Source organism: Bombus bifarius, unplaced genomic scaffold (assembly GCF_011952205.1).
Source record: "Bombus bifarius isolate JDL3187 unplaced genomic scaffold, Bbif_JDL3187 scf7180000009243, whole genome shotgun sequence".
Lineage (NCBI taxonomy): Eukaryota > Metazoa > Arthropoda > Insecta > Hymenoptera > Apidae > Bombus > Bombus bifarius.
Window position 1 is genome coordinate 4,572,053 of NW_022884989.1, and position 16,758 is coordinate 4,588,810.

The 16,758-nt window shown below is 35.9% G+C and overlaps 3 non-coding genes across 3 annotated transcripts; 2 read left to right on the forward strand and 1 right to left on the reverse strand.

The window, feature by feature from the left end:
- Positions 1 to 5,218: 5,218 nt before the first annotated feature.
- On the forward strand, positions 5,219 to 5,433 carry LOC117214873. The gene has a single exon (XR_004488960.1). It is a non-coding gene; the product is annotated as a small nucleolar RNA U3 (small nucleolar RNA).
- Positions 5,434 to 9,732: 4,299 nt separating this feature from the next.
- On the forward strand, positions 9,733 to 9,947 carry LOC117214872. Its single transcript, XR_004488959.1, has one exon. It is a non-coding gene; the product is annotated as a small nucleolar RNA U3 (small nucleolar RNA).
- A 347-nt stretch (positions 9,948 to 10,294) lies between these two features.
- On the reverse strand, positions 10,295 to 10,376 carry Trnas-aga. Its single transcript has one exon. It is a non-coding gene; the product is annotated as a tRNA-Ser (tRNA).
- Between the last annotated feature and the right edge of the window lie 6,382 nt (positions 10,377 to 16,758).

The following is a 16,758-nucleotide window of genomic DNA, read 5'->3' on the forward strand; positions in this document are numbered from 1 at the left end:
AGTGAAAACGAGCTCGAGGGAGTTTGAGAGGCAGTGAGGGGATCCGTGTCATATTTTAGTTCTCGGTAATAAATAACGAGCCGATGTTTTCCCCATATTCGGCCAGGCGAACATCGACGGAGAGACGACCCATGAAAGATGCTTTCGTATCGTGTCCCGATTCTTTTGTGTCTGTTCGTCTCAAGGGCGAGCAATGAGAACGAGTTTGTCATAGAGTCGTAGTGCTTCAAGTATTACTTGGTAATATTTGCATATTATTTATCGAATCAGTGTCTTGTAAAAATTGAAATAATATAATCATTTTATCAAATAATGTTACGTATTTGTCAAATGGTCTTTTCGAGTCTTTTCGTGCGAAGAGAGAGGGAGGAAAATGAATTTGTCTTCTAGTCAAATTGGTATAGTCTCTCAAAGATTTACTTGATAATGTTATCAATCTGTCTGATAAGAATTAACGTAATTTGATCATTTGGTCGATGTACGTGAAACAATTATTATATGATGCTATAGATATTTATAAAATGTTTATAGATCTTTCGAGACGACTGTATCTACCTATTTCATCAGATATACAAAGTTCACGCAAATCGTACAAAATCTTGGTCCGCTTTATTTAAATAAAGATGTTCAATTTTATAAAGCGTACATAAACTTTCGCGCATAACTGTGTATACCTTCTTACGTTATACTCTACTTCGTCAGATATAACGTTTACGTAAACCATAAAAGACCTCGAGCAACTTCTTTTATGTAACTAAAACGTTCATTTTCCTCGGAAAGTTGTTCCCATCTTCTAGAACATAAACGAGGAAGATCTTCATGATTTCAAGAATATAATCGAAAAACAAGAAGAAGGAAAGAAAAATGGAAAAATAAAGATCTGACGATGAAGATCTTTAGGAATTCTTTGCCCGAAGTTGCCGTCTGATGACCGCCGGTTTCTCAAAAATAATGAAACCCTGGAGAAGGCGCCCCCATTACTCTGGCCAGGCTACTTCGTAACGCGATCAGCTTTGGTCGCGGGCCAAGTCACGATGACGACGACGACTCGCATCTGCGGCTCTAGACCAGCTGAATTTATGTGCGGACTGCTTCCAACCCTTCTGATACGCGGAGGCAGAGCACGTGGACAACGATAGTTGTAAACCACCTCCTCAGAAACTTACCAAGGGGAACGCAGACTTTGTTGACTTAATTACACCGTGTGGAAACTTTGCGTGCACAGTGATATTCCTCCGTGACGAGCTTTTCTTCCTGGGTGTGCTATACTTGTTACATATTTTGTTTTCTTGTGACTGCGGATTTTTATATATTTATGGGGGAAAAGTGAAAAGATACAGAATGCACGTAACACGCAAAAATATATAAAATACATAAGTGAATAAATGAAATAAACAAAAAAAAATAAAAATAAATAAGGAAATATATATCATTACGATGTTATCAGCATCAGTTAAAATATGTAATAGGTAAAACAAATTTCTGCTTGCATTCTATTCCTTCATTTGTCTTTATAAAATTATGAATTTGCATAAATATTCTGTATACTTATGACGCTTCGTTGTTCTAATTCTACTAGTCCTTTTAAGATTTTGCTGTATGATTTTCAGTTTCACTGTTTTCTTCACGTTTCTGTGAATAGTACTACTTACAAAATATTTTACTTTCCTATAGTTATCGTATTTTTAAGGGTTAGATATACATATTTCGTGAATTTTTATGCAAATTTCTGTTGCGTAGTTTTATTTCGTTGTTTTGGGGTAAATTTATCCTTTTTACGTGTTATGGATATTGAAACTGAGGCGAGGTGTTTCGATTTGATTGTGATATAAAATTTTATAGACGTTGATTATGAAAAAAGGAAAATAGGATGGATCGAAAAATAAGAAACCTGAGAGGGAAGTTGTGTGGAATTTATCAATTCTTTTTTACTATCACAAATGTACTGTGTATCGAAAACCGCGGATTATTATATTACAATGATAACAGGAACAATAGTCAGTAAAGATTACAACAATAAATAAACAATTACAATCAAATATTAATTTTTATAAATTATATCGAAATTTAATGGAGTATGAATATTAGTCTACAAAATATATGTAGATTAATGAATTACAAGCAATATCAAACAATTCGCAAGCCGTCTAATTTTTTGAGACCACGCAAAATATAGTTATAGAAGAAATCGAAATAGATTTTAAGTCTCGCATTTTATATTTATCGCAGAAGCTAAGATACATCAACGCTCAGAATACGAATGGCAATCTCTGCAATTCTAGTAAGTCTCGCAAATCTAGCAAGAAAGTGCTAAAAATCCTAAGTCAGATAAAAACAACACTAAATTATACGATCAGTAAATCTGTACATAATTATATTCAAGGAAATGACTAACGATAAGTACCAGCAAGACTTTCAAAACAAGACTTTTGACATGTAAGTCAATTTTAACGAACTGTTATAACATCGTGCAAGTCTGAGAAAGTGGCATTCGTCAATCGTTGAACGTCGTGAAGACGTTTCAATTAAGTCTAGAACGCGTCAAGCATTGTTTGAAGATGTTGCAGGTTGTGCGTGCGTATCGCGAGAGGCGAAGGATTAAATCCAAATCTAGCGAGCTGCTATCCAGAGCGGAATGACTGTAAAACCGTGTTGTCAAGTACGATCCGTGCGGGAACTCTGCTTGTTATCGCAGTCTTATTACATCTTAAGCTGGTTGTCACTCCAGAACGATACGGCTGCTGGCTTCCAGTTTCCACCGTGGAGCTATTGTATAGCTTGTTACAAGCGACGTGTAACGCGCCTTGTATTCTTACCAAGTTTCCTAATGCACCTTGGATTTATTACCCTGCAGATCCGGAGACCTTAGAATCGTAAAGGAAGCTTAAGATCCGTGAGAGTTTTGCAGCATTTAGACCAACGTTATCTGTAACATACGCGTAATCTTTCAAATGTGTTTCTCCGTATGGCGATTTACTTGCAATTCTGTTTTGTTGTTCAACAAAAAATAGATAATGTACCTTTAAAATAATAGATAATACTCTTTTAAATTTAATTTGTTAAGTGATTTTTAGTAGAAATTTAAATGATCGCGAAATTAATAATTGATCGATAAATAAAGAAATTGATAAGAAAAATGCAAGAAGATCTCCTAAGAGATTAGAAATACGGTAGATACGTAGATTCATTTAGATTACACTTTTTGTAGCTAGTTGTTACATTTATTCTTGAAGTACTGTCCAATAACACTTCTTGTTTAAAATAACCTTTCTAATATCTCAGAAAACCGATTTTTATGTTTGACTTCCTTTTCTCCCCTAACCCCTAAACGATCCTATACCGTGGTGATTTGTAACACATGTCACCTACACACAACGTGTGCCATTGACATATACGTCAGTATATACATATATCTTATACATGTATTCCATATTGCGTTTGAAATAATATATTCTACACGAATCTTCAAAATAATTGCGAACTAGGAAATCCTATAAGCATATGTCACCATGAAGAAAATATCTACAAATTTTTTTCAATATGACAGTCATATAAAAATAATTCTTAGAAATATTAATGCACATGATCATGTCGCTCACTGAATCCAACGTGACTGTGCACATTGCTCTCTTCTGACTTAAAAGTCTCAATTGGAAAAAACTCCATAATCCAGAAATTACATATTCCCCAACCCAATTATATACTCAAAAATTACCAAACCACATCGATGCGCACAGTGAACAAGGACATCGATCTTCCATTACCTCCAATAAAGTGTTCAAGTCTCCAATTTCAGAGAATTTGTTTCAATCCAATTCACAAACCTGCACGTGTCACGTTGCAATTGCTCGACGTTAAATTTCGCCGTATTTGGATATGAACACCCAAATATCTCTTTTTTCTTTATCTGTATTTTCACAAAAATAAATAAAAATAAATGAATTCTTGGGACCGAGTTACACTGTTTCTCAACGTTTCAAATATCGCGTCTTGTACGGCGTCAGTCTTAGGATTGAAAGGGTGAAAAACGCGAGGACGCGCGAGGGCTAAGATGAAGAAAACAGGGTTGGAGGGGAAGAAGGCAGGCGTGGTGCATAATTTGGTGGAAGGAGAAAAAAATGGGGGCCCCTGGACGGTTTTTCGAGGGCGTATTAACCCTATCGATATGATGATGCTGCGGTTGCCTCGGTAGGTACTGTAATTACGGTAATGTTATGCGCGCTAATTGGAGGATTTTGCGAGAGAGCCCGATAAAAACGAGATTACCGTGCAAGCTGCGCGCATGCGTACGCGCATCACTCGCGCTCTTCGTTCTTGTATCGTTCGAGTATATCGGCGGAAGAAATTGGCTATCGGTTCACTTCTCGGCCCCGGGCCCATTATCTTTGCGCAAAAAGTTAGTAAATCATGCGCGATACAATCTTGCGGGATCGTGGCTCCGGCGAAGCCGCGCGTCGTTTCAGCCCTGGTAATGAAACAACGTCAATAGGATAATGCTTCGTGCCGTGGTTTTTTAATTAATCCGAATGAACGAAAATCGGCTCGCCAAGGGTCGGTTACCAGGGGCGAAGCCGTTTGCGTGCCCCGCGCTCGTTAGCGATACGAGTAATTGCGCCCCAGACAAAATCTTCGTGTCCCGCCATGGTGCTCAGGCCAATTTTGTTGTTCGAATCAATTAAACGTTCCGAACTGTTTGTTAGAAGCAACGTATAGTCTTTGTTTATTCTGGATTCTTCTGTTTCTTCGTGGTTTTTCTATTTTTGTTTCCATTTTGACGATTTGAAAACAAGGCGAATCCTTTTCTTTCTTTTTAAAAATTCCCTCGATCCAGTAAGTATCGCTAGTAACTTTATTAAACTAACTGACATTAATCTATATATACGTCAAATTAAATGAAACATTTTAAAAGATCTCAGGAATTTAAAGACGTTTGAATATGATTTTATACTTTTCTTCATCTTTTAATTGTACTTACAGTAGCTACAGAAATAGAAATATGGTACGCCATTGTATTTATTATACTATACACGTACACACTAATTAATTTGATCTAAATACATATATTACATTTAACATCATCTACTAGTGCTTTAATAGGACTATCGTTCGACACTAGTTCAAGATCCTCCTCATAGGTGGCCAAGCAGTTAAACGAGTTCCCGCAGTAGAAAAAGTACACAGGCTATTAGAAATAGGCATCGTCGTCGCTGTGAAATTTAAGACCATACTTTGTAGGATCATTTCTGTAGTATATCATCAATGAACATTGCCTAATTGATGAATCGATGCAGCCATGATGACGAGACATGGCACCCTTTCCTGAGCGTGAGGAAGACTCGAGAAGTTGACTTTGTCTCACTTTCTCAGTCATCGATGATCGTTCACCCCATGCACTCAGTACATGGGGGATGGAAAGGGTGCTTTCTGAGTGGTTTTGTTATCAAAATATTAAACTTAAATTACTTTATAAAATAAATTACTTTATAAAAGCGAGTAGGAAGTTCAAGTAAAATAGATTGAAAATAAATTAATTATAAATTTTTAAAAGACTTGAAAAGTTCTCTTTGATCCGGATTGAAAATTCACAATTTATCAGTTCGACAGGAAAACATATGGTAACTTAGCCTTCTTCTCTATTGAAATTATAAACAACAAAGGGATAATCTATGATATTATTTATAATAAATAATAGGTTTTGAAACGTTAATATTGGGAAGTGAACGAATGAATTAGTAAAATTGGCTGACACAAGTGAAAAGTTGTATAATTTAAAAATAAGATTCTACGGGAGCTATCGTGGAAACGATGATTGGTTAATTTTAAAATGATCGTAAGTAATTATTCGAGCGAAATAAATGAAGAGAGTGCAGGGTACCGTTGAAAATTTAAAAAATAAAACACCAGTTCTCTGGTAGGCAGAAAGTTCTTTAATTAATGCTGGGACACTTCTCGCCGTGGAAGCAGCGAACTTCCGCTAGCCAAACTTTCCAGCATCCTTCCAATTAGTTGCAAAGTAGAGAAAACATGTAAACCGTTCGGATGAGGATATCACTTGCATCAAAGAAGAAGAAAAATAATGATCTTCAAATATTTTCCTCGGAAAAATCTATTATAAATTTATGAATATACAATAAATAATAGTAATGAATATTAATTTTACAATATAATAATAAAATAATTATACAATTTTATTTTCTATTCAAATTTTATAAGGTAGAAATCATGCAATTTTCATTTTTGTTATTTTATCGAATAAACTTCGTTTCGATAGTTGATTGCAATCCAGTCTTATAGACGTTAAGCTGAAAAGCTAACAATAAAAATACGAATAGAAGGGATGGATAAAGGATTGAAGAGAAAAATAAAATGGTAGAAAAGAATCGAAAGAAGGCAAATAGAAACAAGACTGTTCGAATATAGTAACGTTGAACTGGAAAGAAGCACAAAAATCAGAAACCTGTAATAAGATGGAGAAACAAACGCAAGTAAAGATTCGACAAACATTGCCGTTAGCAACGCTTGATAAAACAACGCCGAAAAACAAATGAGTAAAACGGATGTAAAATAAATAAAGAAGAAACTGTGACAGTTTCAGTGAATAAATCTCAAAGAAAAGTAAAAGGTCTGAACAAAAAAGAATAGAACAGAAGATATGTTTTATATTAAGGACAAGTAATTAATCGTTATTTTTAGATTTATGATAGGAAAAAAGATCAGAACCGGAGGAACAATTTTTCCACCTTTCAATTAATTGCTTATTTTATTCAATCTTTTTTTTTTCTAATTACACGCTGAATTTTTGTACTTCTTGAATTTGATTTGCTAGAATATCTTTTTCCGATTTGAAAACAATTTTATAACAAATTGCAATTGACGTCAATTTATAAGTTATTTCTATTAAAAAATATATTTTCTAAGACATCTAGCTTGTAAAATTTTGCGCTAAAAAATGCACAGTAATTTATTTTAACAAGTCTTCTGATTTTCGTTTCTGTGACTGATCTAGCTTTTCAAATAATAATCAGGACAACAAATATAACCAAAATGACAATTAATTATTATGTCATATCACAAATTGGATCGATTTAACTGGTCCGGAATAAAGGACATAACGTCTATGAATATAATTGGCTGCGACCACCAATTGATTAACGACACGTCTATTTGTTTAATAGATATTGCGGTTATCTCTGCGAATATTATTGAACTCGAATGTAACGAGACAACAACGATGAAACTTGAATGATTAATTAACACGTGATCAACTTTTTGACACGTTTCAATATTGGATGCCATTTAGTGAAATGTATTTTACTGTAAAGTAATTAAAATATACGTTTCATGTCTGGATATCAATGAAATATTTCAATTTATTAAGATCTGAAATTGTACACATACCTACAGTATGTACATGTGTATGGCTCCACTTTTTATTTAGAAAATATTTAAAATCAAATTACAAACATACTTAAAATTTAATGTCAAATACATCACAAATATGGTTTAATTATAAATGTACTTCAAATTAAATTACAAATTACTACACTATAGTTATTACATCAATTTTCAAAATCAAATAGCTGCACTTTTAACATTTTGCCAATTTCTCAATTACCACTCCAATTATTGCTATATAAAAATCTACTCTCCAATCAAATAGGTTCCAAGAAAATCCGCATCAGTCTTCCAAACAGAAACACTACCCTGCATTTTCATCCCCTTTTATAAAATCTCAGAAAAGTCCCCAAATAGCTGAACCACCTACGAAATAATGAAAATCCAGCCTCACCAAACAAACAGCCGAAACACTGCAAAACAAACGACAAATAGAAGGTGCGAAACGAGTTGCAGAGTAACAAAAAGCAGTCGAAAAAGAGGGCAAAAAGATAGAAAGCCGAAAGGCAATGGGAACAAGGGGTGCGTACACAATGGTGGAGAGTGGATGCTTGTAAGTGTAATGTATGTTCGCATTGTTTACCGGCGTCTTGGCACGTCGCTGTGGGCCATTGCACGCGGCCAAACAAGCGGCACACGTGTCCACCCACTGGTGCGTGCGGGTTACTCAGCGACGCCCACGCGTCCACCCGCGTCCACTCGCGTTTCGACGCCGAACAGCGAAAACACCAGCGACGAAACCGTTCGCTGAACCACTGGCACTGGCGTTCGACTAATTCGCCGTTGTGTCATGCAAATGCCACTGACGAAAGAACCGGGCCACCGTGACCGGATCGTTCGAGCATTGTTATCATTGCCGTCATGGATAGACGAGTAAATTGAACGTTGGTGCTCCGTGCGTCGAGCAAATTCGGCCGGGTTATTCGAAAAAGATAATACGAATAGTATTAATAGCAGAACACGAGAAATCTCTATAATCTTAATACAGTAATGTATAAGTAACTAGAATTTGAATTATATCGTGACAATAAGATACCTACGGGTATACGTAATATGCAATTGTGTGGTAATATTAATTGAAAGTGACACTAACGTTGACAAAAGTGTTGACGTGTTTTTGATAATTGCAAGGAAAAAAGAACTGATAAGTGAAAATTGAATTAGGTGTTATCTTTGGGTAGGAGCTGCCTTAGACTGGAAATATGGTCGAAAAAATGAGAAAAAAGAGAAATTAGTATCAGAACTATAGAATCTGGAATAATTAATTGATTCATATTTTATTATATACTAATGTCGTAGTAGTAAATAATTGTGGTATATTCAAGAATTACTATACGCGTGTATATTCATAACTATTTAAAAAAGATGATGTAGGGCAGAGAAGTAATTATCAAATAATAGAACGGCTTCTATAGAATAGTTCTTGAGCCAACAAGAAAAAGAATATCTTCAAAGAAATTTCTTTGGCGGATTTCTTTTCTTTTTTACTCTAAAGTACAACACTCTAAAAGTTGCGTTTCCAGGACGCAATAAAATCTAAATCCGAACGAGAATTCGTTATACGCAGTTCAATGAAATTCTCCGTCCGAAGTTTCAACAAATTCCATCGTGTCAGAGTATCTGATGAATTGTTTATTCCAATTTCGTTCGACGCGTGGAATACAACGGAAAGTAGCCGGGTACGATCGTTGAACTTTCGTTGTTTTGAGAGCACGTTACGCGGATGATGGAAACAGGAACTTTCTGTAGAAATTTTTTTTTCCGTCTAGGCAACTGTCAGCGACAAGAGCTGCAACTGTTAATTAATTGTTGAATCGTAGCTAGTGGCCGGTCCTAGTAGCTAGTGGCAGATTCAATCCTTTAATTAAAATGCAATCACGTCGACTCCTGCAACTTTGCCACGATGTTTTCATCCCTATGTCTGCAGTTACGGGTTAAGAGTTACCATGCGTTTTGAGATCAACGTATACTGAAAGAAAAAAAGCTAACAACGGGAGCGATATAATCTTCTATATCATCTTCTATGATTTCTGAAGGTAGGAAAGATAGCTATTCATTTTTCAGCCCAATGACCTTAGTACTTTTTTTGTACAGAACTAAAAAATGTATTGAATGGTGTGGAAAAAATGTATGGTTCCATTTAAGAAACGCTATTCAATTACCTTGTATATTATCTGTGATTTTACTACAATATCTTTCTATAGTTACAGAACGCATAAAATCATTCGACACTAGTTCAAGATCCTCCTCATAGGTGGCCAAGCAGTTAAACGAGTTCCCGCAGTAGAAAAAGTACACAGGCTATTAGAAATAGGCATCGTCGTCGCTGTGAAATTTAAGACCATACTTTGTAGGATCATTTCTGTAGTATATCATCAATGAACATTGCCTAATTGATGAATCGATACAGCCATGATGACGAGTCATGGCACCCTTTCCTGAGCGTGAGGAAGACTCGAGAAGTTGACTTTGTCTCACTTTCTCAGTCATCGATGATCGTTCACCCCATGCACTCAGTGCATGGGGGATGGGAAGGGTGCTTTCTGAGTGGTTGTTTATATGTAATCATAAAATAAAAATGTCCTTATAAATAAGAAATATTTAATGTTAAAAATTGGGGATAGAAACAATGTAGTTAGTTTGTATGTAAATAAATTAAAAGTTTTGTATCTATTTTATAACCGTATGCAATTTGTGAGGCCAGAATTATAACACTATTGCATTTTATATAAGTCCTATGTAGATATCTATCAAATCGTATATGCACGGCATAAGCCAAGGAATGTGTACGTACAGTAATGTTGATACATAATGAATGAAGAGTTATATATTGATACAAAAAATTATCAGAAATTTTTAAACATGAGAAGAATGATAAAAAATAAATTTCAACATTTTTCGCAGTCGGTAGGACTCGAACCTACGCTCCCAGAGGGAATCTGATTTCTAGTCAGACGCCTTAACCACTCGGCCACGACTGCCGCTTGCGTTACTTTTTCTTGTGAATGAACGTGGATTGCAATATTGTACTTTTAAAAAATAATCAAATGTTAATACAATTTTTAAAAAATAATTTAATTCACTTTTTTATAAATTAATCTCTCACGTGTCGTCAATCAACATTGCGTTAGTAAAAAAATGTAGTTTATCCACGCAATTAAAATCTACTTGCAGTGTGTCGTTCTCTTGAAAAAGAACTAAAAACGTGAACTTGTCGCTATTAATATAATAGCACAATTAGAAATTTTACAAAAATCAACCTCACGGTTACAACAATCGACTAACTAAAAACTTGCTCATAATTATTGAAATCGACCCACCGTCAATTACACACAAATTAAAAAGCTTAATTACAACAAACAACAGAATCACGCGCCGAGTTCCCGGTTTAACAACAGATCTAATCTGTGTTACAAAGCTGGGCAATTCCAATCAATTTCCGGGTGCACGCGATCCTGGGAGCGGTAATACCCTGAAATACAAGCAATAAAGAAGTCAAAGCAACTGATTAACAAGCTCATGGGGTCACACAGGGGGACTGGTGTTTTATCAACGTGAAATCGGTCAAACACAGCAGCCGTGACAATGCTATCGTTTCGATCGAACTTACACGCGAATAAAATACAAAGCCGGACAAAATTGGACGAATCAGTCTGGACATCGATGGTTAAAAACAGCGTAGTGAATCATCGCGTAATCACCAACAGGGGATGATTGGCTGATTAACGAAAGTAGCGTCGATGATGCAGTGTGTTTCAACGCCGCGATCGTATAAATTTACCTCTTAACTTGCTAATACAATCAGGCACAAAAATAAGTCCACTGGTAGTGGAAAATAGGAAAATCAATGAAGTTTCATTAAATACGCCTTACTCACACAAAAATGTAAGTATTAATTTCAATTATTTATTACATAATTTTTACGTACTACAAGGATATATCTTTTACTGGATGGAGACAAAAACATACATAAGTGAGAATTATTAGTTTTGCAGAGAAGCACTTATAATATTTAAAGCGCAACTATATCGTATTGTATCATATTTTGACATACAGTGGTGTGCAAGAATTTCCGGCCACGACTAGCGTTTAATCTTACATCCGAAAAGCGATATTTAAAAAATGTTGAGTAATATTAGATATGAGATATACTTAAAATTCTTTGAAATATTCCATTACAAACATAAAGTGAAACATCTAACTGGCCGCAAAATTTTGCACGCCAATGTATACTATTAGAATCTCAGGTAAAAAGACGGGAAAGAATTGAAGTTGACTTGTACTATTAGAACTGTTGGCAAACGACAGGAATATATTAGCATACACTTATCCACTTATGCAGTTTCATTTAAAATTTGACTTGTACTCTTTTGCCCTCTAACTAAAGATTACAATAAATAAAACTGAAGTATATAACGTTAGTACTAATTCGATCAAACTTCGTGGATACCTACATACTTCCACTGCTTGTCCACTTATTTTTGCCCTCGACTGTATCCTCTTCTGCTCGCGCGACTAATGGCAGCGGTATTTGCACGGTAACCGCGCGTCGTTAGTTTCGTCCAGACGAGGCTAAAGGCTTTATTTAATAGCAAACAGGAAACGCGTACTGAGCACGTTGTAAACCCGCGGGCTCACGTGTCATCAGGGGGGAAGGGGTGGTATAAATGTTCGACAATCTCGTATCGTAGATGAAATCGGTCCATGTTGTGGATTATATTTGAAACAGAGGATTTTTGAATGCTGAATTGTTGCACTGGAATTTGGAAACGGAGGTGATGGATCGCTGGAAACATGGGGTAGTTTCGTGTTTGTGCGCGATTTTATTAGTGAAATAATCCCAGAGGAATGTAAATCACGTGTTTTAATCGTATGGAGGTTGCGATTGAGCTGATTTGTATTTGAGGAATCTTCTACAAAATATTCCTGAATAAACACGTTGTAAAACTTACAAATAAAAAGTAATCGAAAGCTTTATAACAAAAAGGGCTACGAGTCTAAGGTAAATATGTATGATAGTATGTATGGCATTTTATGTCAGGTATATCTTTTAGTTAGAAATTTTTATTTTGCAAATATAGAAACAACGAAATTTCCAGAAAAAGCCATCGTAGTTATCGATACAAACGTATTTATAGTAGGTATTAAGAAACTAGAATTAAAATTTTCCACGTGATTTATACAATTCACCATTTTATCTTGTAAGCCCTTTGTCTAACGTTGTGTTGCCTTAAACAATAGGAAAATCGTTCTTATAAAATTAGCTTAATAATATCAGTAAACTGGCAAGTTACAAGTTTCATCTTTTCCCAAATTCCTTTCACTATACGTATAATATAATTTTGAGTTATTCTTACACCTAGAATCGCACCATAATTATATCACCAATTATACGGCACCCTGTATACTTATTCCGTCGAAACAACTCGCGCCTTCGATTAAAATAAGAAACTTTCCCGTTCTCTTTAGAAGATTTCTTATCGTTTTTCATACCTCGTTACATTCACTTTTGTCTTTTTCCTTTTATCATCTAGCGGAAATAGGACCTCGAAACCGTCTTAAATATTCTCGAAGCTGCTTCACCTTTTTCCTTTCTTGCTCAATGTCGTAACTCTCTTTCCTGTCGAGGTTGGGATATTCAATCGCCGCGACACAGATAGAGCTTCGGCCCGGTTGAAAATACGATGTCATCGGATTAGCTTCTTCTCGAAGACACGTATACGAATCGACGACGAATCGAGAAACGATTCAGACTCATCGAGGCGTTAAGCTGATAGCTTGAAGCTTGGTCGCAGCAGCACGCAAATGAGAGACATTCTACGGAAGACATTCGCGAGGCTGAACCAGAGATTTGCTCGTGATGACGTGGGATAATACGAGCGCGTTACGGTACGATGTCGTTTGCGTTATTCATCCGTTAACACGGAGGTGAGAGATATTTTGGGATATTTTTCATATTTTGCGTAGAATCGTGGAATATTTATTTCGATTATAAATTGAATATATCGATTAAATTTTTTATTGTCGTTAATTGATTCTCCAAACGATGACCGTTTTTTTAACAAGATTGTTATACCATGTTCCATCATATCAGATACATACGTGCATTGTTTGAAATTAAATTTCAAAATTCATTATATATCATTCGAAACACTTATGGCTCATATTTATTCATATTGCAATGCGATCAGTTTATGCAGAATGCTAATCGGTACATCTGCTTGAAGTGTTGATACAATTCGCATACTATTCGTCGAAATTTGCATTAGCTATCGGAGAACTTCAAAATATTCTCCTTAGCTGTTTTTATTCACCAGCCGTGTATTTTGCTTGCCGCAATTCCCTCGCAAAATTCACCCCTTCATTTCCTCTCCTCTTACTGTATCTCTTTATTGCCTACCACCTTATTCGTTGCCCTGTCTGTTACATTTTCCCTATTTTATTTCCTCCAGTACCTTCACCTTCACACACACAGACTTCCTCCTTATTATACAAGGTGTCACAAAATATGTGGATGATATTTTCAGAGTACATCCTGAACATTCGACGCCGCTTATTTTTCAAATTATAAACCATTTTAATATACACCAAAGAATATACTAATATGAGTAAGTATCAGTCAGCGAACTCTTCTTTCTATTTCGTTCGCAGCTCACAGAAAACTTGTACGTACACATTATATGTGTTATGTAAAACGTTTTGAAATTTCATTTACTACGATGAGTAGAATGCGAATTTTTATGCATTTGGAAAATTGATGGTTCCAAAATACATGGATTACACATAATACGAACAAATACGTAAAATATCGAAACTATAGTAATACTCGTCATAATTCTTAGCGAGTAAAACAATCCTTTTAAACAAATTGCATTTTTTAAATTATATTGATGTAAAAGATTCCTTCAAACGATCGAATACTTTCGCGAGTCCATGTATTTTGCATCGCCCTGTAGAGAAGCACACGTACATACACAAACCCCGTCCCTCTTCCTCTTTCTTATTCTCACACACACTGTTTCTTTATTTCATCTTCAACGGACTCCCCGTTCCTTATCTCGTGAGAGACTGCTTCCACTTCTCTATTTCGTTCCGGAACCAGTTTCAACCCTATTTCTCCATCTTTCTCTCTCTGAAAGTAGCTTCGTTCTCACCTACGGCCCCGTTGTCTCTATTTTGTGGCTGTTCCTCGCGCGTAACTGCGACCCTGACGGTTATAAACGATTCCGGCGTTCCGTGGGGTTGCAATGGATTTAAGTCACGTTCGTCCCAGCTTAATCCGGGCACATTCTTTCTACCGGTCCTTCCACGAATTCCTGGATTCGCAGCCGACGACACGAACGTAATTAAGACGTAACGCGTGGCTTTAAGACCCGGTACACTCATCCGTTTCTCAGACGTGTTGAGACTGTACGGAATTTGCTATATCAGCTGCAACGAAGAATATAGAAATCTGAAGCCAAATTTATTCGACGAATAAAGAAATTCGCCCGATTGAAGGTCCCTCATTCTAAGTGCAATAGCAAATATTTCAGTATCTAATCTAAAATTCGACAATATGAATTAACTGATTAACAACGCAAACGACATACTAAATCATTAACGCGTTGACTACCATGCGAATTTGATATTTTCTCCCCTGCTGCTGCAATAGATGGTAAAATATAACACGTCATAACATTTAACTTCTTCAAAATATTATATCGTACATTTTCTACTAATATCGACGACAAATTTTTGGTGCATGAAATTCGACTTATTTTTATCGTTCCAAGAAACGTAGTAACGTGGGTCACCGATGACCATCTCAACGTGTTAAGCAACACATTCCATAACTGCCAACAAGTGACATATCCATTTCAAATGTACACCATCCTACCAAATTCTTAACACAGGTACAAACTCCACAAAGCACTCAAAATTTCAAAGTCAAATGCATTCAGCAAAGATAGACGCTCGTACTCTTGAAAATGCATTTTGTTTCAAATCGATAACTCGGTCGGTTTCGGAGGCAGAGGGATGCAAAGTGTTTGGCGCTGAACGCAGAGAATTCTGAATGGCGGCTGAAATTCCGGGAATGGAATGACCTACTTCTTTTGCTGGAAATGCGTACGCGTGGCTAGTAGCAATAGTGGAAAAAAAAGCGTCCAGTCAAACGCGCTACTGACCAGCGCACGCGAGTCTCGCCTGGGGTAGGTCAGTGGCTAGTGCGAAAGAGAGGACCGATACTGTGCGAGAAAGAAAGAGAGAGTAGAGTAAAGAGAATTACGATCCGGATTGAACGATATTTCCGCAACGGGAAGTCGTGTCGGAATAAGAAAGCAAACACCATATTAAAGAGAACAATCTCCCTCGTTTAATAGGGTACGTGGAATTGCTTTTAATATTCTACGTTTACGGTATATGAAGGTTTAATTATTAGATTTTTTCTTTTCATCCTTTATTTGTTGTGGGAGATATAACGATTGAATTTTGTTATTAGAATGAGTGTGAAAGGGTATGCTGTGTATCGTAATTTATAATACAATAATTTAATGTAACCTAACACTATAATTTGTACATGATATTTGAATGAGTTGAAGCGTAGTTCGTTGTAATTAATGACTATGATTTAGAGAGAAGATTGTAATTGAGCTACTGGAATAGCAGAATGTAGGAGTTCGATATTATTATATGAATTGATTTGTAGAAATGAAATATTTTTTTTATTATCTAATTTGTACTTTACAATTTGTCCAGCTGGATATTTGGTAAATTTTTCTAACTTAAGTGAAATATTTGAGCACTTATCAAACGAATTTGTTATACGATTATAATTAAAGGGTTTGCACCAATAAGGAGGCCACTTAAATATCTATATTATATGACATTTATTATAACTGAAAGAAAAATATAAATTTCATATTCAAATGTGTTACCATTTATAACTAGGAACGTTAGATTTAACTAGACGAAGTTTTCAGTCGATTGTTCTAGACTTACTCAAATTACTGAACACCGGATCTGCCTGCTTCTATTGCAACAATTTCCTTCATTTTCTGAAACATTCTTCCAAGAATGAAAAAATAAAAACCAACCTAAAGAAATCTACATTTACGTACCTTACTAACTGTACACACAAAAATCCGTTGTCTCTAATTAAATCCAGCTTCTACAAAAACCGCCGAAAGAAGAATAGAAAATGGTGGATAAAATTGAAATTCTCTTGCGAGAACCGGTCGGATTTGTCCGCGAACGTCGAGCGTTTTCGCCGGACACGGACGTGAACAGAAAATTCGTTCCGGCCGGTAACAATTTCGGATAAGGGTGGGCCATAGTCCGGAATTACGTACAAATGGATAGCGTTATCCACTCGCGGCACAC